Below are 22792 nucleotides of genomic sequence, written 5' to 3' on the forward strand. Positions count from 1 at the left end.
GAGAGGAGCTTTAGCTTTGAAAGCTGGTTGGTTGGGTTTTTTTTCTGAGGGCTACTTCTTGGTGCCGAAGTGGTTCAAGGCTTACCTGCCATGAGTTGCACCACTATCAAGTCATAAGACTTACAGAATAAACTTGCCTAAAGGAGGGAGAATTCCCTTCTTAGCTCAACATACATGGTTCAGATTAATATGTTCTTATTTCCTTCTTCCCCTAGGAATTTTCCTCTGGCAAAATTGAATGCTTCAGTGGACACTGTTTGAAATCAATGAGAAAAAACATGCCGCCCTGTTCAGACTCTAGCTTTGACAAAAGCAAGGAAATATTAAGTGAAAATGTCAATCGAAGACGCTTTACGAGGTATTGTATTTCTAGATGTCCAATCTCTGTTCAATTCATAGAATTAAAAGGAAAAGTGAAAGCATGCACAATGAGTCACATCATGATAAATCTACAGCTAAAAATCTGCGGGGGAGTATGATTATGTTAATGTCAGTGTCAGTGTCTTAGAACCAGAATCACTCTTCTTAGTAAAAGTCTTCTGCTTGTATAAAAAACGTGCATCTTTTCCCAACTCCTTTGAGATCTCTCCTCCGCTTTGGTTACTGAGATGTTATTTGCACTATTGAGACTTCAAGATTAGCCGGTTAGGAAAGTTGCGTCCTTACCGAACTGTCTGCATATGGTACGCAGCAGACTTGGGATCTGAATCCTCAGTGTGGTCCACAGGCTTTTCTTTGCATGATGTGGAGCACTGGATTACAAACTTGGTCAGGTTCCCTAGTCTTGATGGGGAACAGTACAATACAAGACTTCTATACAATATTCTAATACAATCATTCTTTTCTTCTTTCTCTCCTCTGTTCTCTTTCTTAATGTAGGCGGTTGGCAAAGCCAAAGTCAGACCAAAAAAAAGGAAGAATATAAAGAAGGTAAGTAGTGGTAACTCCCTAGGATTCCTTTTTACTCTGGTTTCTGAGAAGGATTGCGTTTGGTCACACCATCTATTTAACTTGGCCACAAAAACTGCTGAACGCATCAACCCAAAGCAGCTGAAGTTGTGAAAATAGATAGTGAAAAGATAGTGAATTTCCTATGAGTTTTACGAAAAGAGGTAGGTGAGAATAGGAGGATATGCTATTAATTCCTGTCAGGCTTGGGGAGAACACAGCGTGAATTCCAGCCTGCTCTTAGGCACTAGTGCCTGAGAATCTGTTCCTTAGCTCAGGTTTCTTTGTGACACGGATTTTCTGGAGTCTGCAGGACACAAATTAATTGAAAATCGTTCTTGCAAATAGGAGGTAATATTTGAGTTAAAAAGTAATTCAGTCATGAGGCGCACAAACCCGCTGATGTGGGGAAGGTGTCACTGAAGTTCAGTGATTCACCTTGGAACTGAATCACTGTGCTGAGTACACAAGCAGGCTTGGTGCTGTGAGGCTGCTTGCTGGCAGCTGGGAAAATGCGTTATTTCCAGGCAGCGTCCTGCCAGCCATGGATGGGCTGAACGCAGGAAGGGGCCTGAAATGCGCTTTGTGTGTAGTAATTCAAGTTCTAATTGTGCACTACTTCCTCACTGACCTCTCTTAACTGTTTTAATGATAGTGCAAGTAACAGACCCGTGGCAAAGGATGCTGTGTGGTAAATACTGGGCAGATAGTTTTTAAAGCAGGCAAGCCTTTGAGTTCTTTGCTATTTGGGAGTTTATCTTGAGACGTTTCTTATCTTCTAGAGCTTTTGTGTCAGGATGCAGAAAATGAGTGATGCATGCTTAAACAATGGACTAAAACCACGCATCTTAAGAAGAGACTTCCCACATAAATAATTTTTTAAAAAAACTATTCGATACAATTTGACATGGATGGAGTAAAAACACCTTAGAGAGAGGTATTTGTTGTTTTCACTTTTCCAGAAAGAAGTAACTGGAATGAACTTGCTTCCTGCATGGAACAAAAGTTGCGTGTTTGTTTTCATCAGATTGGCTTCCCAGTCTATTAAAAAATTGCTATACAAGTCATGCTTTAGGTAGGTAAACATAATTAATTTAAGTTGAATGCTGTGGTGATGACAATAACTTCCAATTCAGTATTTAAAGAAAAAATCAAGCCACTGCAGATTTTTTTACATTTTACTAGAGCAACGGTGAAATAAAGGGACTAACGTATTTTCTGTCTCAAAATATTTTATACATTAATGCATTGTAGTCACCAGAACACTGAAGACCAGAGCTGATGCAAAAGCTGCACAACAAGTCCATGAAGAAAACGGGGATTTGGAGGTCCGCTGAAGCTGCAGACGTCAACAAAGTCGTTACACCATTACAAATCAATCTGTTTTGTTCGACAAACTTATAACAAAGTAAGTGGGTTTTTTTCATGATCTTACAAAGCTACTAAAATGAGCCTTACTAGCAAGCCTTTCTGCTATGGCATCATATTGGCTAGGGACTTTCTCCTTCTTTTGACAACAGAAAAAGGTATTGTTATTCCTGGCAGCAAGAGCTAAATGTATTCAGTGCTCAGGCTGAGACTTCCCTACGTGCCCTTACGTATACGGTACATCCGTGTGACAACTGCTGGGCTGCAGGTGCCTTCCATAGTAGAGTTCCACCAGGGTGGTGCAGCTTGGAACTTCTGGGTTGTTACTGGCAACCTCCGCTAACATTCCGTGGTCGTTGATCAGGTAGGGTCTCGTCCTCTTCCTCTGCCTGCACTGGTATGTCCTGTAATTATTGTTAATACATTGATTTGTGCAAGGTGTGGGCCTTTGTACTTGGCAGCAAAACTGCTTAACCTGTTTTTTGGAAATAGGTGCTTGTGGCTGCTTAAGACTTCCAGGTCTGAGAGCATGTGCGGGAGGATGTATTTGGAAGGTGTTTCATGTGTAAAGAATTTGGGCACAGCCAATGTTGAAATTTGCCACTGGTGTCTCTGTTTTGGGATTGCCAGTTGCAGAGAGGTCTTCATACGAGAGCATCTTTTATGTATGGGCTCGGTGGGTTTATGTGTTGTCTTGTGAACCAAGAAGATCACTTTACGTTGTGACTTTCAGTAGATTTAACTTGCCCTCTAAATGAATTTTCTTAGCATCAGAACTGCCTTCATTTTTAATTAACTTTTCTTCCATGCTTATGAATGTTCTTATAATGCTTGGTTGAGTTAAGATACTGAGGAAAGTTGGATAAAGCCAAAGTGAAGTAGTCCCAGTGTTTCTGCCTGTCTGTCCATGGCTTAATTCTCTTTGTGAAGCCCAAATGGACATTGTTTTCGGAAAGGTTTGCCAAGTGTAACAGCAGTGGGATGTTTTTTCCAGCATGTCTAGTCATGGAAAACCAGCACAAAACTTAGATTACAGTTAAGAGAAGAACAAGCAGCCTGTTGTCTGAGGAAGGCTGTGAGCTGAAAATTACTTAATGCTATCATGCAGAACAACTTAAGTGCTATTAAAAACTGCCATAATTTCTTTCTGTTGTCTTACTATGATCTTTAGAATTCTTATTTTTCTCTTGCTTAAATGGATTTTTTTTACTGTGCTCACCGAGAGGGAAAACAAACCTGAAAACAGTGTATTTTTGCAAATCTCAAACACTTGTTCTTAAATCTATAAAAACCTTGAACATTTGATCTAATTTTTAAGTAGTGTTTAAAAACTTGTCTGTCAATGATTCTTGCTTTATGAATACTGTATTAAAATATCATATTGATTATGTGTACTGTTTTAAATGGGTGTTTTTGTTCTTGCCTGTCTTTGCTCTTACATGTTAACTTTTTATCTTAGTACTGCAGAAGCAGTCTTGCAAAAAATGGATGACATGGAGAAAATGCGTAGGCGGCGAATGATGGAAGACCTTGGGGTGTTCCACGATGCAGAAGAAGTAGATACAAATTTATTTTACTATTTTTGTATAAGTAGTGTATTTCACGTAGGGGAATTACGTAGTTGTAATTTTAATTGAGCTGAAATAAGTTCTTCCAAAGAATAGCGTAGTCTAAAATAACATTTGTTTTTGCTCTCTAATCATAATTTAACATCTTACTGGTATGATCATGCTACAGATACGCTCTAAGGGTGAAGAAAATACCTTCTTCAGAAGACATGAAAGAGCAGTGATATGCTGAAATACATGTCTTATACTATGCTTTCTGAATTGCCGTATGATTTTTGAATGGACACTGTTTACAAACAGCTGTTTCAGGGCTTGGGTTTTCACTTCAGATCTTACTGAAAGCTGAATTCATTGATGCCTGCTTTATCTATGTTTGTTCTTGTGCCAGCCTTGCCTGTGAGCTTAAATAGTCCTCTGTCCTTAGAGGAACTTACGTTAAAATTATATACAGCAATCATATTTCCTCTGTCTTAGTTTTGCTCTATTAAATTAAGTTCTTCTCCTGTCTTGTTGAATGACAAGCACTTCATTTTTTAAACATCTTCATAGCCGGCTTTCAGAGGTTTTTTTGTTTAGATCTGAAATCCTTTTTTTTAATGAAACCGGAATTGTCCATAGTACTTTGTATATCATCTCTCAAATGCCCGCACAAATTTTATTTTGTCTGCTAGGGATTGCTTTTTCCTGGGCTCTGCCACACTCTTGGATTATTAACCCGTAATTAACAGATACCCTCAGTTTTGTATCTGGATAAGTATTTAACTATCACATGTACTAAACTATTTTAGAGCAGAAATTCTTGTTACTAATTCTGGATGCCAGAATGATGTTCCAGTTCTCTCTTCCAGTACCTTGATTTAATCTTTTCTGTCTCTGGAGTGCCTTGATAATATTACTCTGTAGGCAGGCAATATGCCTATGTCAGGTTTTCTGCATATTTGTTACTGATCTTTCTCGTTTCTTTTAATTAGGAAAACCTCGATATGTACTCCCAAGGAGAGAAAGAAATCCAAAGAGCTGCTGAAGAAATAGCTGATAATCAAGGTGGCACTGTAGATTAGTTCTGTTTTAAATTTTCTTTACTACGCTGTAGCCAAAAGCCTTGTCTTAAACAACTGAAATGAGCTGAACTACTCGGTATTTTTCATCTATTAAAAAAATCTATATTGCTGTTGACACTACAAGTCACGGACTTCAGGGCAGTACTGCAGAGAGCTCAGAACAGATATTCAGAGAAAAAAACAGGTGGGAATACAAGAAATGGACGTTATTACTCAGAATGAGAAAGAGTGATCATGCAACAGCAGCAGCATGACAGTTTTCACGGTTTTGAGCAGCACGGCAAGAGTTTTCAGGAAGTAAGGGACGCTGCCCGGTGTGTATGGAAAGCTCCTCCGGAGGATGAAGATCAGCAGGGGAGAAGATAGTGTTGTTCATTTTTGTGTTCAGCAGGTAGTCAGTGAAAGCTGCTGTCTGGTCCTGTAATTAGGAGCTGTCATCCCGGTACTCAGCGGGAAATAACACGAGGAATCAGGTTAAATGGTAAAAGGCCATATTAACTTTATGTTTGAAGTGAGGGGGAAAAACGTTAAGGTTTTAAGGAGAATGATAGTTGTGATTAAGGCAGTCAGTCCAACGATCCTTGTAGGAGCTTTCTGGATGGAACAGAATGGGTCGAGACTGTACGCAAGGACAGAAAAGGATGTGGCGGTAGTTGAGCCGATGGGTGTTAGGTTTTGCGGTAGACCTCCTCTGCACACCCACAAAGGAGCTCAGAGAGACAGTGGCAGGAGGGGGAGCCCAAATAATACCCCGCCGGGCTACTCCCAGGGCCATCAGCCCATCAAAGTCCTATCTGCACAAGCCCAGAGGAGCACAGGGGTGCACAATGGCAGGCAGGGACCCAAACCAAGGACTCCAGTCAAGGAGGAAGAGCCACCTTGTCTGGGCCCCTCCCAGGGCTGTCTCAGCGGAGCCATCCGCCCCATCCGCCCCAGCGTCCAGGGGTGAAACCCATCTGGATGAGTCATCGGGGGCAGCTCTCCAGATCACCTTTCCGACTAAGGGGTTACTGCCTAGGGGTGGGACATACTGTGGGATGCAGGGGAAAAGCAGTTCACCCAGGACTTATGGGATCTTTAGGGCAGGAACCAAAGGCGGGACAAGGGTGGGGTTTAGGTGATTCTGGGAGGAACAAGAGTGGGCAAGTAGAGGGGCAAGGGAATAAAAAGGGCCAGTCACGTGTAAATAGTTGGCTGGTCAGTACGCTTGTCTGACTGTGCCCTGCGCCTGATCACCTGTCTGACCATCAGACCATCAGAGCTTGAATAAGAGATGATTTATGCAATACGCAGTGAGGGCAGTATCTTGGACATGTTACACAGCCTGTGTAAGACTTGACCACTGGCAATGGAGACCTACAAAAAGGTTCAAGCTAGATGTCCAGGTGTTAATGAGCACTGGGGTGATCTTGTTCAGAGAACAGTCCGTGGCCTGTTCATGATTGAACCCGTGGCTCCCAGGTGTGCACCTTGGTGATCAGACCTCCTCTATATGGCTTGGTTCAAGTGTGTGGATGTAGGGGTGCTGGGCAGGAGAGACTTGTAGAAAGTAATTACAAATCGTATGTTGAATGAGAAAGAAAGAGTATGGGGCAATTCATTTGTGATCAAAGTGAAAACTCTGGAATTTCAAATTAGGAAAAAACTAAAATATACTTCTATAATTAAAATCATGCCAGGAAGGAGTGGGGAAAGGAAAGCGTGTCAGTGGTGGTGTAAAGAAGATGAGTGGAGCAAGGGGAAGGACTAGAGGAGCAGAAAAGCAGAGAAATTCATGCCTTTGTGACAGGAGCGTTGGAGTACCAAGGACTTGGGATGGTAGTGGTGCCAAAATAATTTTTCAGTTTTCCATGTGCTGTCTATATATCTTGTGTAATTTATCTTGCATTCAGAAAGCAGTGAGACCTTTTGGGGGGAAGAAAAAAATGGGTAGTGCTTTCCAAGGAATAAAATTTTACTTAATTTTAGTGAGCAGGTAGGTGAACAGAGCATGTACATTCCTCACCTGGTGTCCAGCTATTAATGTGAGAGGGTATTATTAAGAACCTGCTAGACAATTATACGCTGTCTTTTGCATTCATATTGTCTTTCATGAAGAAACTTCAAGTTACTTTACAGAAGCTAGTGGCATAAACTGTATGCATTTGACATTGTTTTCTGACTGGGGAGGTTCACACCTGTGGCTTGCCCATTATTGCTCATGTGGCTGAGCTAGGGTTTGGGAGCTAGATTACCATGCTTAGTCTTAGCACTGTAGAGTATTAAAAACATTTCTGTGAAACACTTTCTCAAAATAACAAGGAATTACTTTCTGAAATAGTGGTTTTCACAGGAGCTGCATCTTAGCTAAGCAAGATGACAGTATTGTTGTTACTAAGACTGATGAGACGTCACCCAGCAGTTTCAGTGAGGACAGAACAATATCTATATGTATGTTCCTCTGTGTATTGTAATTTCTGGAATGTGTCTTGCATAAATTGGTCTTAAGGTTTTGCAGGTTTTCAGATCTATTGTGTCATTAACATGAAGGTAATAGTAAAACCTATAGGCATCTGTGCAGTGCATTTTGAATTTAGTATCATTTACAACAGTACTTAAACAGTTTAACGTTATGTCGATTTACAGTAGTTTCATCAGAAGAAAGCGAAGACACTCGAAAGCGTTATGACTTTCGACAGAGGAAAACTGTTGAGCGCTATCAAGCTCCACTGGAAAGTAGGTTATATGCACAGTTTCTCTTAAGAGCTAATTTCTTGCATATAAGCGAGCTACTCTTTTAATGAAAATGTATACACACACTCAACTCCTATTTAAATTTATTACCTTCATTCTGCAGTTAGATTTTATTAAATGTATGTATCCTGTGCACATTGTATTTCTTTGCCATTTGGCATGCTTCCTGTTGTTTTTCAGTAAAAAATGACCTATGTATCCTTGAGAGAATGGTAATTAAACAGAATTGATAACCTTACTCTTGTGGTTTTCAGTTCTCCTTAAAAAGTAGGTGCGTGTTTTTTCACTTCTACTGTGCGCTGATTTAAAAAAAATAAATACACACACCCCGCCCCCAATCACTTGAAACTTCCCCTGAAATGAGAGATCAGTGAAACACATCACATTTTCTGCCTCTTTCACTATCCTGCTTTCTCTTAAACTTGTTTGTAACATTATTCTAAATTCTTTGCTTTCAACAGAACCAAGGCAACGTAAGAACTATCTTTCGGGCCGGTCTTCACCTGTCAGACAGAGATACTCATTTAGAAGTGCTCAGTCACAAGGCTCTTGCTGCAAAAGAACTAACAGGTTGGTGTATGGTTAGTGATAGTTCTTATTTATCAAGAATGCTGTCAGGCCCCTTACTGAATAATGCTTTCAAGGGGCAAGGGTTTTGAATTGGTGGTAGTTACAGATTAGTAGTATGATTATTGCTGTGGTAGTCTGAGGGTATAAAGAAAACAAATCTTGGGGGGGAGACTATACGTTTTATTAGCCGTTAGATTTTTTTTTTAAATGCAGTATTTGTGGTCACTGATGAGGTGATTATGGAGGTCATGGCTGAGATTGTATAACTGAAATTCTTTTGTTCTGGAATTGAAGCCAGAATCTCACTCTGAAAATTTTAGACTCTTCAGTCTTGAAGGAGACCAATTATTTTCTTAAAACTGAAGATAATTTAGTTAGAGGGAGAGCCTGTATGGAAGTTCTAGTGGAATTTTTTTTAATCACTCAAATACTGATTCTGGTTTCTCTTTGCAATCAGTTAATGTTTCTGTATGAAACTATCATTAAACAAGAAAAATACTAAATGAAATTATAGATGATAAATGGCAAGAGTAATGACAAAGGGGGTTTGGGTCCTGTAAGCAGCTGAAGCATGGAGAACGCTGTCTCTTGCTAGATATGAGAACTTTGTTTAGCATCCCTGAAAGCAGACAGTTATGGAAGGAAGGGTTTCTGAAGCCAGATTTTTAAATCAGTTAAAAAGGTTTATGTTTCACGGAGTGGGTACATAATGCTAAGTGAAACTCTATTTGTGTGTGAGAGAGAGAGATTGGACAAAATGCGTCATTTGTTCATGAAATTTATTTGCAAATTAGTTAAACATTTTCCCTTCCTAAAAAAAATTGAATTTTGCTGTCATAAGGAAAATCATGTAGTGTACTTTGAAATCAGATTCATAAGGAGTACACTGATCTGGAAACTTAATAGATCTCAAAGTAAATTCTGAGATACAATTCATTTAAATTTTGATATCACTTAGTCTGTACTTCAATTCTTTTCGCTTGTTTGTTTAAATGTTTGCAGACGGAGACACACAGTCCACAACAGGGATTCCACATCCTCTTCCTCATCTGATGACGAAGAGCATTTGGAGAGGCGTAGGAAGCGCAGCTGTAACAGAGATTCAAAAAGGTTAATGAAATTGGAGCGTAGGGGAGGGAGAAATCTACTTGGGAGGAGTCTGCACCTGTCTAACCGTGAACTGTTATCCTCTTCATCTTGTATAGTTTCTAAATTGTGGCAATATTTAATCGTATCTCTTGGTACTGACGACTGTAACTGGACTCTCTAAAATTGGATTTTTAGAATTGATTTTTAATAAGCAATTTGATTTCTAGGTGGGAATGGGGGGAGGAACACTTTTATGTAATTTTTAAATGTAAAACTCTACTGCTCCTGTGCTTTACAGTAGTTTATTCCGAAAGAAAACCATCGTAACAGAAAATGTTATAAATAGAGGAAATGACGGCGCTCTTATTACTTAACAATTGGTCTAGAAAAACTATTTTGATAACAATCTAAGAAACAGGTTTTCAGCCCAGTGTCTTTCAGACATGTGTGTCTTCTGGCACACGCATCCCAAAGTCCTTGGGAAGGACCAGCAGTGGTGGGCAGCCTTTATAATGTTAATCCGCACTGAAATAAGTATCCCCTTGGGCTGTAACTTTTTGAATGTAGAAGCAAAAAATCTTTGAAAGATGTCACTGTGTTTTGGGGGGTTCTTTCATCACACAAATCGAGGTCAGTTCACAGTCTCCACATAGGGAATAACTTGTTTGAAGCTTGCATTCATGTATGTGCTGTGTTGACTGGTGTGGCTATTCGTAACTGCTAAGAGTTGTTAAAGTAAACCCAGTTTAATGCCTGCAGTGTCCTTTTTCCTTTATTTACTCACAGACATTAAATAGAAAACAATTTGAACACGTATTTAACTATTTAGGAAGTTTAAGCTCATTTGTAAGGTTTTCTGCATTCACTTGCCATTGTTATAAAAGCAAAAACTTTCTAGCTGCATCCTAAGTTAGAAAGCGCTTTTCTCTTTCTTCTTAATTCAAATCAGGTGTCTTCCACTAAACTTTCGGAAAGATGATTTGAAGGGAATTCACAAGGATCGAATGAAAATTGGAGCAAGTCTGGCTGACGTTGATCCAATGCAAACAGATTGTTCAGTAAGTATTTTTAGTTCATTGTGTCAGTGAGATGTTTCCAGTGCTTATGAAAGCTTTCAATAACGTGCTGTCTACAGCTACCTTGGTTTACAGTTTTCTCTCAAGCAGTTTGAAAATTGCCCAGAGCATTTCCTTTGTGCTGACATACAATTTCTGATGGAACTTTATCAAGGTTGCAGCTTTCTTTAACATATAAAATGTGTTCTTTTGAATTTATCTTTAGGTACGGTTTAATGGTGTGGGTGGTCTTTCTGACCACATTTCAGCTTTAAAAGAGATGGTCGTTTTTCCTTTGCTTTACCCAGAAGTCTTTGAGAGATTCAAAATTCAACCTCCAAGGTAACAGACATTGTTTCATAGAATCATAGAATGGTTTGGGTTGGAAGGGACCTTAAAGATCATCCAGTTCCAACCCTCTTCCATGGGCAGGGACACCTTCCACTAGAGCAGGTTGCTCAAAGCCCCATACAACCTGGCCTTGAACACTTCCAGGGTTGGGGCGTCCACAGCTTCTCTGGGCAACCTGTTCCAGTGCCTCACCAGCCACATGGTGAAGAATTTCTTCCTTATAGCTGATCTCAATCCACCCTCTTTCAGTTTTAAAGCCATTACCCCTTGTCCTGTCACTACATGCCCTTGCAAAAAGTCCCTCTCCAGCTTTCCTGTAGGCCCCTTTTGGGTACTGGAAGGCTGCTCTAAGGTCTCCCCGGAGCCTTCACTTCTCCAGGCTGAACAATGCCAACTCTCTCAGCCTGTCTTCATAGGAGAGGTGCTCCAGCCCTCTGATCATCTTTGTGGCCCTCCTCTGGACTTGCGCCAACAGGTCCCTGTCCTTACGTGGGGGGCCCCAGAGCTGAACGCAGTACTCCAGGTGGGGTCTCATGAGAGTGAAGTAGAGGGGAAGAATCACCTCCCTCGACCTGCTGGTCACCCATTTTCATGAGAATATTCAACTGAGGTATCAATATGTTTCCATGCTTCAAAATTTTCAGGAGTGTTGATGGGGTTTTTTAGCAGTAGTAAAAAGTAATTTCTTAAAAATGGATAGAACCCAGAATATATGTAGGTTCAAAGATGTACTGTGTGGGGAGAATATACTTTGAAAGTGTCTTGCTTTTAAAAGGCAGGGTTGGAGTGTTTTTGTTTTGAGTTCTACGTACAAGTCAACTTCATTAGTTTATAAGCAGGAAGAAGGAATTACCTACTGGTAGTCAACTGTAATTTGTTTCTTGGAAGTCCTGTTGTCTCTCCCACCGACTCTCTTTTTTTCAAGTGCTCAAGTATCAATTTTACAATTGATAGGACTTGCAACTAGAACCTTGCAGCGTTTGTTGTACTTAGTTATGAAATGAAATTATTAGAGATTTAATTGTTAGCTTTACATATTCTTGGTCAGCAAAACTCAATCATGGTATATTGAAATAGGACTTTTAATCCTTTGCTTTCAGTAACTTTAAAAGTATTACAAAGAACGACAGCAAAATCTGTGTTTTGCTTCTTTATTCATTTAAATTCTTTTTGAAACAGCAGTGTATTGGCTTTTCTAGCTGATGGCTATATTTATCTGGAAATGCAGAATACCATCCCAGCTTTAGACTTCCTCCTCGTTTATCATTAGCAATGGGAGACCAAGTCCACTAACTTAAAGCTTTTTACGGGAGAATTAAATGCTTTACTATCAAATCTTGCCTTTTGTGAAAACAAGAATGAATGTGCCGTGTATCATTGAAGAATGAACTGGTGATTCATAAGTTAGCCCAGTCTTAGATTCTGTGCTGAAGTTTGTTCTTGTTTGGCTCCACTGTGCTGTAACCACCCCTGTTAGTTTGTCAGCAGTTTTGGAAGTGTTGTTCTGGGACACTACGATCATTTCTCAAGGTTCTGTACATCTGCATGATCCTCTTTATTCATGTTGTTTACTGCCTTGTTGAGTTGTGTAGGAACACAAAACTTCCATCTGGTTTGACTTTTCTCACGCTTCAGCTGTTACCGCTCTCTTACACGTGAAGTGTAAGCTAGAGAGAAGAGTTGTGTGTTGTAGGGATGAGGGTTGTAATAGGTACTTTGCCATGATGTTTTTTTCTTATGTGAATCTTTGGTATTTTTAATTGCAGAGGCTGTCTCTTCTATGGCCCTCCAGGGACTGGGAAGACACTGGTTGCTCGTGCACTTGCTAATGAATGTAGCCAAGGTGACAGGAGAATAGCCTTTTTTATGAGAAAAGGTGCCGACTGCCTGAGTAAATGGGCAGGGGAATCTGAACGACAGCTTCGTTTATTGTTTGATCAGGTAAGGTGGAAACGTGCCACGTGTTCTGTCCGAGTTGTAACTGTAGTTTTCTGTGGTCAATATTTTTAAGAACTCACTCTTTTTTGGGTTTTGTCAGTTCCTTCCACTGAAACGGGATTGTCAGTGTTTCTTTTTTCAGTGGGTTTTTTAGGGGCTTGAAATCTTGAGGTGTATTGGGAAAGATTAATAAAGCAAATGAGAGAACCTCACAAAGTAACACACCCCCCCTCAAAAAAACATCAAACAGCCACAAAGAAGGTTTCAAGAGGCAAGAGACGGTGGCTTTAGATCAGAGGGAAACAGATGCAGGCTGCAAGCATGGTCATTTAAATTCATAACAGAAGCTTGCTTCCAGAACCTCTAATTGAATTAAGTCCTGGCTCTGTTCTCGGTGGTTGCCAAATAGCTGTAAAAACTACTGGTATGATTTGTTTCCTGTCACCCAGTCTCAGCGGGTTGACATAGCTGCTGTCTTCTGTTACTCGTGCCACTTACTCCGTTAGCTCCATTAGTAGAGATCCCTGATGCTAGTTGGAAAAATCTAGCTCCAGTGACTTTCCAACCATGACATTTCTCTCTTTAAAATTGTGCTGGTTTACTTATGTCAGTATTCCTGTGTTTTCATTCTAGGCCTACCAGATGCGACCTTCAATTATTTTCTTTGATGAGATAGATGGTCTTGCTCCTGTGCGGTCCTGTGAACAAGACGAAATCCATAGGTAGTACATTTTTTGTACCTACATAGAAGCTGCTAGATCTTTGTGAAAAGAAGACCACAACCTATTTAACTTCATGTGACACATTCATTTGTCCTGAAAACTAGTAATTCAATGCTACTAAACTTCAGATGGTTTTTAAACAATAATTGAAAACAATTCACTAAGCTTGATAGCAGCACAAGACCTGTGTTACCTTGTCTGTTTCTTTATGTCTTAAAACGAGTCTTTCAGTAAGGAGCATCTCATCAATAAAAGCTTGTCCTTTTTGAGTGGTCATTGGAGAAGGTCATGTAAAACGTAACAAAATTTACTAAACCAGTGAATGAAAATTATATTTTTCTGTTAGCTCTATTGTATCAACACTTCTGGCACTTATGGATGGGTTAGACAGCAGAGGAGAGATTGTGGTAATTGGAGCCACCAACAGGCTGGATTCTATAGATCCTGCTTTACGAAGACCCGGACGGTTTGATCGAGAGTTCCTCTTCAGCCTGCCAAATAAAGAGGTCAGAACTTAAACTCAACCCTAATGCTAATGTGGCAAAGTCCCTCTTTGTAACAAAATCACATAACAGTGCAGTATCACGGAGCAGTTAAAGTCGAAATCAGTGTTGTACAACTTGGACAAAAGAGGGATGTCTGCAGAGAGCTGCGTTGTGCTGTGGAGGGCAGATCTGGTACTGAATATATATGACTAAGATGATTTCAACAAGAAGGTAGTTCTAGAATTAATTTTGGTTTCACTGTGACCAGCCAAGAAAAGGGGATGCTGCTAGTCACTGAAATGTTTAAGTAAGGATCAATGTCTGAATTAGCTATAAATTACTGCTATCTCATCTAGAAAATGACAGAAATGGTGTGCACGCAAGAATTCCTTTTTGCTAACAACAACTTTTACCAAGGCTGGTGCTGGAGCAACTTAAGATTTTTCATTCCCAAAGTGGTTCATGTTTGCTTACTTATTTAATCCAGTTAGGCACTTTCACCCTGAAGCACTCTTGCTCTCAGTTCTTGGTTTATGAATGGATAGTGGACGTACCTGTGTTGGACTGTTCCCAGGCTGGGTATCCTGGGAGTTACCTATAAGTATTTGGGGATCTGACATTCTTACTGGTACTCGTTAACAGCGACTTGGACAAAGATGTGAAGTACACTGCACAGGTGCAGGGCTTGGGAAGCTTCTAGTTCAATGGCAATAGCTAAGCAATGAAAAAATAGGTATATAGCAACAAAAACATATTGGGGGACGATAGTGTGCAAAACTGGAACCCTGTTTTTGTGGTTTTTCTCTGGCTACCGCTGATATTGCTTTTTCTTTTAGTAGCACTTTTTGGAAAAAGGATAAAATGCTTATTGGAGTGAAGGCTAATAAAAGTGCACTGAGCAGTGTAGTTAACACACACATTTGCCTCCAGTTTCTATCTGCTTTCAGGAACAGGAGAGGAGGTGCCATGAAACAGATATAATACACGGTTCCCTACTGTGGAAGAATTCTAGAAATCTGCCATAATTAATCTGTGTACCAGGAAATACTTAAATGAAAGTCTTGCTAAGATCAGACACGAAGACAGGCAACATTTGACATTTTCTGGATCAATGACAGGCGTTTGAGTCATAATTATTGTTCTTCGTAGTAACTGTAGCAATTTGAAAGGTAGTGCTAGGACTGTCTTCCTTGAATGAACTGGCAGAAAACCAAATTTGATGAACTAATGAGCCTGTCATCATGAGATTTTGCTGAATTGGAGAGAAAAAGTATTTTTATTAATGTGAGGTGGTTTTGTGTTTTGTTTTTTATTTTTAAGAGAAAACTTAGGACAAACCAAAATGCAACCATTTTGTTTCCAGGCTAGAAAAGATATTTTCAAGATTCACACACGAGACTGGACCCCTAAGCCACTGGACATGTTTCTTGAAGAGCTAGCTGAAAAATGTGTTGGTAAGTTTGAAAACAAAGTCAGTCACTGCACGTGACTGAGTCCTAAGGAATCTGAGCTTGTACCAGGCAGCACCCGAGCTCTTGTGCCTTGCTGCAGCGTGAGGCAGCTGACACGCCTTGGGAGCAAACAAAGTTAGATGCTTCTTTTCTTGTCATTTTCTTCTTGTCTCTCAGAACATTGAAGAGCTTTGGGGCATCTTCCTCAGGACTAAAGTTCTGATTAGGAGGCCGCTTCATAAGCGCAGGGTATCAGGCTGCGAGCCACGTAACAAAACTTCTCTGCAGCTCGGTAACGCTTTGGATTATCTCTTAGCCTGTTAATTTTTAGCTGCATACAAAGTCTTTCAGTGTTGCACTTTGGAAACCTTGGCCTTGACTTCTGTGTTGCCTGAGACTGACATAACATTTGATTCTTGTTTTGTTTATTAGGATACTGTGGTGCTGATATTAAATGCTTATGTGCTGAAGCTGCCCTCTGTGCTCTGCGCCGCCGCTATCCTCAAATATACAAAAGCAGTGAGAAACTGCAGTTAGATATTGCTTCTATTAAAATAACAGCGAAGGATTTTGTCATGGCTATGCAGAAGACTGTTCCAGCTTCACGGAGGGCTGTGGCTTCACCTGGGCGAGCACTATCACCTATTTCAAAACCACTGCTTGAAAACACACTAGCAAGAATTTTACAAGCCTTGCAGAGAGTATTTCCCCACGCAGAGCTTGCTCTAAAGAAGGACCAACAGCAAGGTATAACAATAGTAGCCGCTTCTTTAAACTTCTGCCAAAGCAAAAACTTCTGATTTGTGCAATCAACATACAGAAACCTCTCAGCCATAATGACAGTAGGATTTTATAATATGCACATGCACGCCTTTATTTCAGGAATATCGTGCATAGTTTTTATTCTGGATTCTAAACTGAAGTGCTGGATGGGAGCTGTGAATGACTCGCAATACATGGGAGAGAACTACGCGTTCTCTCCTAGAGCACCCTGTTTCTCACAGTAGCTAATATCGTGTTTATCATTCGTAGAGATGGATTTAAGGTTTAATGTGTGAGGCACCTCTTTCAAAATAAATGTTTAAATGGGGGGAGAGGGCATTTTTACATGAATGCTTCTAATTCCTGTGAAGAATGTCGGAACCACAATACAAGTATAAGTGGTTTAAGCTAAATAGTGTTACAGCTATCGTGATTTTTAACCATAGTCTCTTAATTTGAATGTTTGTGGATCACACTGTACGCCTGCACATGAGATCAGAATGTTTCAGTAACGTATACTCTGGGGCTTGGCTTGCATAGCGTATGTGAGCTCACACTCCTGACTGCATCAACCCTGACCAAGTTGTCTGTCGGTTGGTGACAGCAAATAAATCGATAAACTCACTGCACTCCTGATTAACGGAGATCCATGAATAGTTAGTTACTATCCTAATCCCTGGAGAATATCCTACCAGTATTACTCCCAGTAGAGCTGGTAGATTGTTTGCATTGGTGAAAGAGGCAGAAACCCACCAACAATATAAAAGCAGAGAGGCTAAGGGATTGGTAATTGCATCCCGTCTCCGTTGTCGGCCTTTCATGATCTCTTCCTTCGGGGATCTTTGAGGAGCCTTATTTAGAAGATGTGTTGGTCTGTATATTCTGACTCACTAGTCCTAGACAAAGGGAAGTCTGTGGCCACCACGTTCACTTAATTTCCCCACATCCAGTGGGGGAACCTGCTCCAGAAGGAAGTGGCCTTGTTGGGTTTTTCAGGTGTCTAGGAACTACAGAAGTTCCTAATCATCTTTGTTCTAAGGAAGAAACCTCCTGTTGTTTTCACCAACAGAGAGAGAATACCTTATGCAAATCATGCGATGTAGGACAGCTTTGTAGAGACTTGTGCAATCTCCTTAGATCTGTGGTAGGATAAACTCTTCAGAAAATAACATTCTGCATGTGCCCTCAAATGAAGAAATACAATATAAGGGGTCTCCAGCACTGATTTAGAAGCTGTATTAATGTGAGAGCGAGATATGGACTATTCAGGAAAGTTAACAAACCTCTCTTGTCTTTCAGACAGTTTAAATCATATTTTAAGAAATTATGCGATTGACAGTGATGAGGAATCACCATCAATCTTTGAAGATAAGCCAACTCCTAAAATGCCTGGTAGACAAAAGGAAAAATTCCTCAATTTTAGCAGGTACATATTTGTCCCTTGATGTTTGCATTATTCAGATGGCCGTGTCTGTAAACAGTTTTGGTGTGAGGGGTGGTAGATGAAGAAGTAGAGGGGAGGGGTGTGGGGGGGTGATCAATATTTGCAAGAAGTAAGCGTGAAGATCCAGCTGGGTACTGAGGTTCTAATGGAGTACACTGCCATAACCCATCAAACTGAATGGCCCAGCCCTCTTTTCCTAAGTCAAAGTGGTCCACAGACTATTAGAATGTGTTGATTTAATCCATGGCATTCCTTGAAAGACTCAAGACCAAAGAAACGTGCTGCCTGTCCTTTTAGCTAAAAAAACCCTACAGATTCGTGTAGACATCTTTTGCCCTTCTAATTTCCAAGATTGTTAAACCAGCAGCGAATTATGTAGCAGAAACAGAACTGAGAAATGGTTTGTTAAAACACTGTGAGAAAAACTTAAACAATGTCTGCATTTTGTACCTTTAACCGACTAAGTTTATGTTAACTTTTTAACATTTTAATGTGGAAGTCATATAAGCTGACAGTTAAAAAAACAGATTATTGTCGTCACTGGTGGGTCAGTTATTTTTCTCACTTTCTATTGCTGCGCTGTCCAGAAAATCTTCTGACCTGCTGAGCTTGGTTAGGTCTCTAGATCTTTGTCTTCAGCCAGCAAAGGTACAATAGTATTGTGGTGGAAAAAAACGAATGCTCTTCACAAATGTGTTTCATGCTAGTAAAGCAGGATTACTAGGAAATTAATAGACAATTCAAAGATGAAACATTAGAATGACTGAATAAAATAAATATACATCTTAATACATATTGAGTGTACTGCTGTAATTTAACCAGTCCATTTGTGTACTTCTTCAGATACAGCTAATGTGTTTCAGTGCCCACGTTAATTTTTTTCTAGAAATGTTGTTCTACTCCTTCCTTCCCACTATGTCCAGTAACTATGGCCAAATTTCAGCTAAACTAGACAGATGTAGAGATCTCACAGCTACTTAAACTCAAGACCTACTGAAAATCAGTGTCTACGGGCAGTGAGGAGATCCAGATTGGCATGTGCTGAGAGATAGAGTTGTTATTCTCCCCCATATCGGGTTACTGATGAGTTGTCACACGTGTATTTGGCTGGACAGTCCCCCTGTATGATTTAAGAGCCGTTACTTAACCCAGCCAAAGGAACAGCAGACATGCTGGGGATTGGCAGGATTTCTTAAGGGAGGTATGGTACAAGGTTTTTAAAAAGAAAATGGGCTTTGACAGTGTTCCTGATCACAGACCAGCTTATTATTTGCTGGAACATGGAGAGTATTTACCGAAAGGGAAAAAAAAAAGAAAGAAAGGTGTATAGGAAAAAACCTTATCATCTGTGTGCCTATTCATCACCTCATTTTTAAACTTGTTTTCTTCTTCCTGTTCTAGAAATGCTTATTACCAGCCAACATCTTGCAGGCCACGGTTCTTACTAGTTGGAGAGCCAGGATACGGGCAAGCTTCTCATTTGGCACCTGCAGTAATACATGCCCTGGAAAAGTTTCCAGTCTATACACTAGACCTATCTGTTTTGTTTGTTAGCATCACATCATCGGAAGAAACATGTGCACAGGTACCTTTTTTTCTCTTTAATCTCATAGGATTCATGAACTGTATATAAACTAGTAAAGTAAGCAAAATTCATTGTTAATGGAGGTGGCCTGGTTTGAATGTGCTGTTATGTTTACTTCTGTCTGAAAAGCCACTTTTCTGCTAGATCAAATGATACCAAATGAGGATGTTACATGTGGCCCTATCTTTCATTCCAAAGGAATGGAAAGTGAGGATGTTGCTAGCAGCTTGGGAAGCTGGGAGGTGCTGCTAATAAACCCCTCTTTATAGCAAGAAGTCCTCCCCATCTCGGTGGGATCCAGAAAGTTGTTTTCATTGCTGCTTAAGAATCTGTGCTCCCAGTAGATGGCTCTGCAGCAGCCTGACTGCCTGTCATGCACTTTTTGTAACCTTCATTTTCATTATATTTGTAAGGCAATCAAGCTTTTGGGGAAAAGAAGTGTTTCTTTTCTTATATATACATATACAGCTTGTACTGCTGCAGTATATGCAGTAAAAGCGTTAAAATTCATGGAACACTTATGTTTGTTTTTCTTATACTATAAATTAAATATAAGCAGATTTAGTGCTGTTTTCCTTTTTACTTTTAGGCAGGAAATCTGTTTCGTTGTTTGACATCACTGTATTAAAATATTTTCACCTTTAGTAGCAGCATTTGAGAGCTCTACAAGTAAGGATGGACATGTTACATGACTGGATACTCATTTGTCACATAAGAGGAACAATTCCTTTTGTGTTATGTGATGGTTGCACCTGCGGTCATATAACTAGCATGTCTAGTCACTGCCCGGATATACCACGTGCACTTCCCATCTTGTGACAGGAACTCCCTGAATATTGATAATCTGAAAGGGTGCACGGAGAAATTTGTCATGTGAAAGGACTGTTGCCGCTTCCCTCATGTGGTAGATGCACGTCCTCTTCTGTGATCGAGGTACCATCTGTAGGCAATGGCTTGTGGTCTTCCAAAGCACGTAATCTGGTCTGATTGATAATGAGAGGCTGTGAGTGATTTAGCTATTCAGGCAGCTATTCAGACTGGTCACCTCTTATAAAATGTACGTGAAGTTATGAATTGTAACCAGGCTTCTTTCACAGTGTCAGCCCTCATCTTTTCACATAGGTCTTTGCTTGTTCAAACTGTGCTTCAGAGTGACTTGGATATGTGCGCACTCTGAATTGAAAATGGTGCAGTCAGAGTCGTGTAGTGATTTACCCAGGCTAATACATCTTGCTCAAGGGTTAGTCTTGTTTTTTCAGGCACACCACCACAGCAGCTGAGTTGTAAGGCTCTTTAGGCATTACCTTACACCTAAGTAGTTTTGAAATCAGGCAGAGATTCAGGTCAGTTTCTGTCTGTGTAGCAATGTCCATATTTGAGTAAAGTGAAAATTTTACCTTATTGTTAAGGAGTTGTTCTTTTGTTGGATTGTTTTGATGTTTTGGCTGCATGTGCTCCTATTTCATAAGACAGTTTGACTGACGCGTAGTTATTTATTAGCCTGTTGTACATGGTTTAGTTTTCTTATCCAAGCTTTCATTTTACCAGTTGATGCGAGAAGCACAAAGAACAGCACCAAGTATCATTTATATTCCACATATCCATTTGTGGTGGGAGGCTGCTGGAGCTACATTGAGAGCTACTTTTACAACACTACTGCAGAACATTCCAGCATTTGCTCCAGTTTTGCTGCTTGCAACATCTGATGTGTGTCATGCAGATCTCCCAGAAGAGGTATTTCTGTTGATACTTTTCTTACTTTTTTTAGTCAGTTTTTTGTTAATTTATAAATCCTTTAAACATTGGAGTACTGTGCACTCTTAAGCAAATTCATACTGTTATTACTCAGGCACTCTAACCAGGTCTCTTAAAATTTGCTTAGACAAAACAATGCTTGAAAGCATTTGCCTAAAGTGTTTTCTGAGTAAAGAGCTTGACTTTGACCCAACTTTTTCCCCCTTCTCACACACTCATGCTCATTAGACAGACATAAACATTTACTTCAGACAATAATTCCAGTGACTTCAAGATTGTTAGGTACGTACTTAGTCAAGAATATACGGTGCTTGAAATGTACATGGGAAAAAGATACTTTTACTGAAAAGTGAAAGATAGTTTTACAGAGAAAGTACGATGGTCACACTCTTAATGATGGAATGTAATTTCAAATTTAAATTCTTTATTAAAAATTTCAATTTCTTTCTTCATATCGGTGAAAGCTTTACAAATCAGAAAGCTAAGTTCCAACTTCTGTTTAAGTAACTTGGAAATCTATTTTTAGTTGTATTTCTTAACAAATTCAGTAAGAGTATATGCTTAGCTTTCTAGGTATCTGAGAGTGTGCATTAAAGGAAGGTGATCAAAATGTGAATATGCTGCTCTGATTACTTTGTCTCATTTACTGGGGGGGAGAGAGGGGGTTGCCTAGATGTGTTTATCATCAAATGCTTTGAAAGGGCTTAACTTTCTACAGAAATTCTTCTACGGTTAATAAATTCTTTCTAAAATAAGTATTGAAATTCCTTCCATACTTTCTGGTAGTAGAGATTGAAAAATGGAGTAAAACTTGGAAGTGTGCAGCTTTAGACACCTCATTTAAATTAATTTTAAAAAAAACCACAACACCTTACCAAAAAAGCCCACACTTGTCTCCTGAATCCTGCCTGTTCCTTCTATAGCTGCCATAAAGATTCAAACTAAAGGACAGCAAGGCAGGTAAATACAAAATAAGCAGTCTAGGAGGTGCTGAATGTCAGCACTTTATCAGTGTATCATAGGGTCCCTTCATTGAGCTTTAACTCTAGAGGTGTTCCTTAGAGAAGATACTTTAATTTGCCATGCTAACCTATGAAAATCCAGCCTTTTAAGGCCAAGAAGACACCTTTTCACAGTTTGTCTTATCAAGGTGATTATTCAGTTTAATTTGGAAAGGCACTCATCTTTTTGGAACAGAACATGAATTTGTGTGACCTTACATCTGAAATATCTTTTCTCCTCGTGCTTTAGATAAAAGAATTGTTTATCAATGATGATGAAGTGTTCAAAATCCAGTTGCCTAATGAGGAAGAAAGAAGAACATTTTTTGAGGACTTAATTGTAAATCAAACTGCTAAACCTCCTGCATCAAAAACTAAGACAGGTGAGGATATCCTACATAGAAAACTTTGCTAACTGTAAGTTAACAGCTCTACAGCATTTGCTTTGGTGGTAATTTTCTATCAATAATTTTTCATAGGCTTGTATTTGAGTACCGTAAATTGACTAAAAGTTTCTGATTCTTTTAAGCTTGGCAGTACTTGGAAGTACTGCCTGTAGCACCACCGCCTAAGCCTCCACAGCTGACAGAGGAAGAAATAAGACAGCTGGAGGAGCAGGAGGAGGATATATTGCGTGAACTTAGGATTTTCTTAAGGGATGTGACTCGTAGACTTGCCGGTGACAGACGTTTCAGAGCATTTACAAAGCGTGCCGACCCAGAGGAGGTAAATTAGTGTTGATCTGTAATACCATTTTATCTGTGTGTGTGTTCATAATTTCTGCATGTTTATATTTCTCAGAGTTTGTGTGCTCTTTATAGGAAGGTTTGTCTTTGTTTTTAGGACCGTACTATTCTGATTTTTCAAGAAGCAGGAAGTTTGCTTTTACTTTTGCTGACTCCTTGA

The 22792-nt window shown here is 39.8% G+C and overlaps 1 pseudogene; it reads left to right on the forward strand.

Moving 5' to 3' along the window:
• The first annotated feature begins 266 nt into the window (after positions 1–266).
• LOC132321273 (ATPase family AAA domain-containing protein 2-like) overlaps positions 267–22792 on the forward strand; it is a 169005-nt pseudogene continuing 146479 nt past the window's right edge.

This window comes from Gavia stellata, unplaced genomic scaffold, assembly GCF_030936135.1.
Source record: "Gavia stellata isolate bGavSte3 unplaced genomic scaffold, bGavSte3.hap2 HAP2_SCAFFOLD_64, whole genome shotgun sequence".
NCBI lineage: Eukaryota > Metazoa > Chordata > Aves > Gaviiformes > Gaviidae > Gavia > Gavia stellata.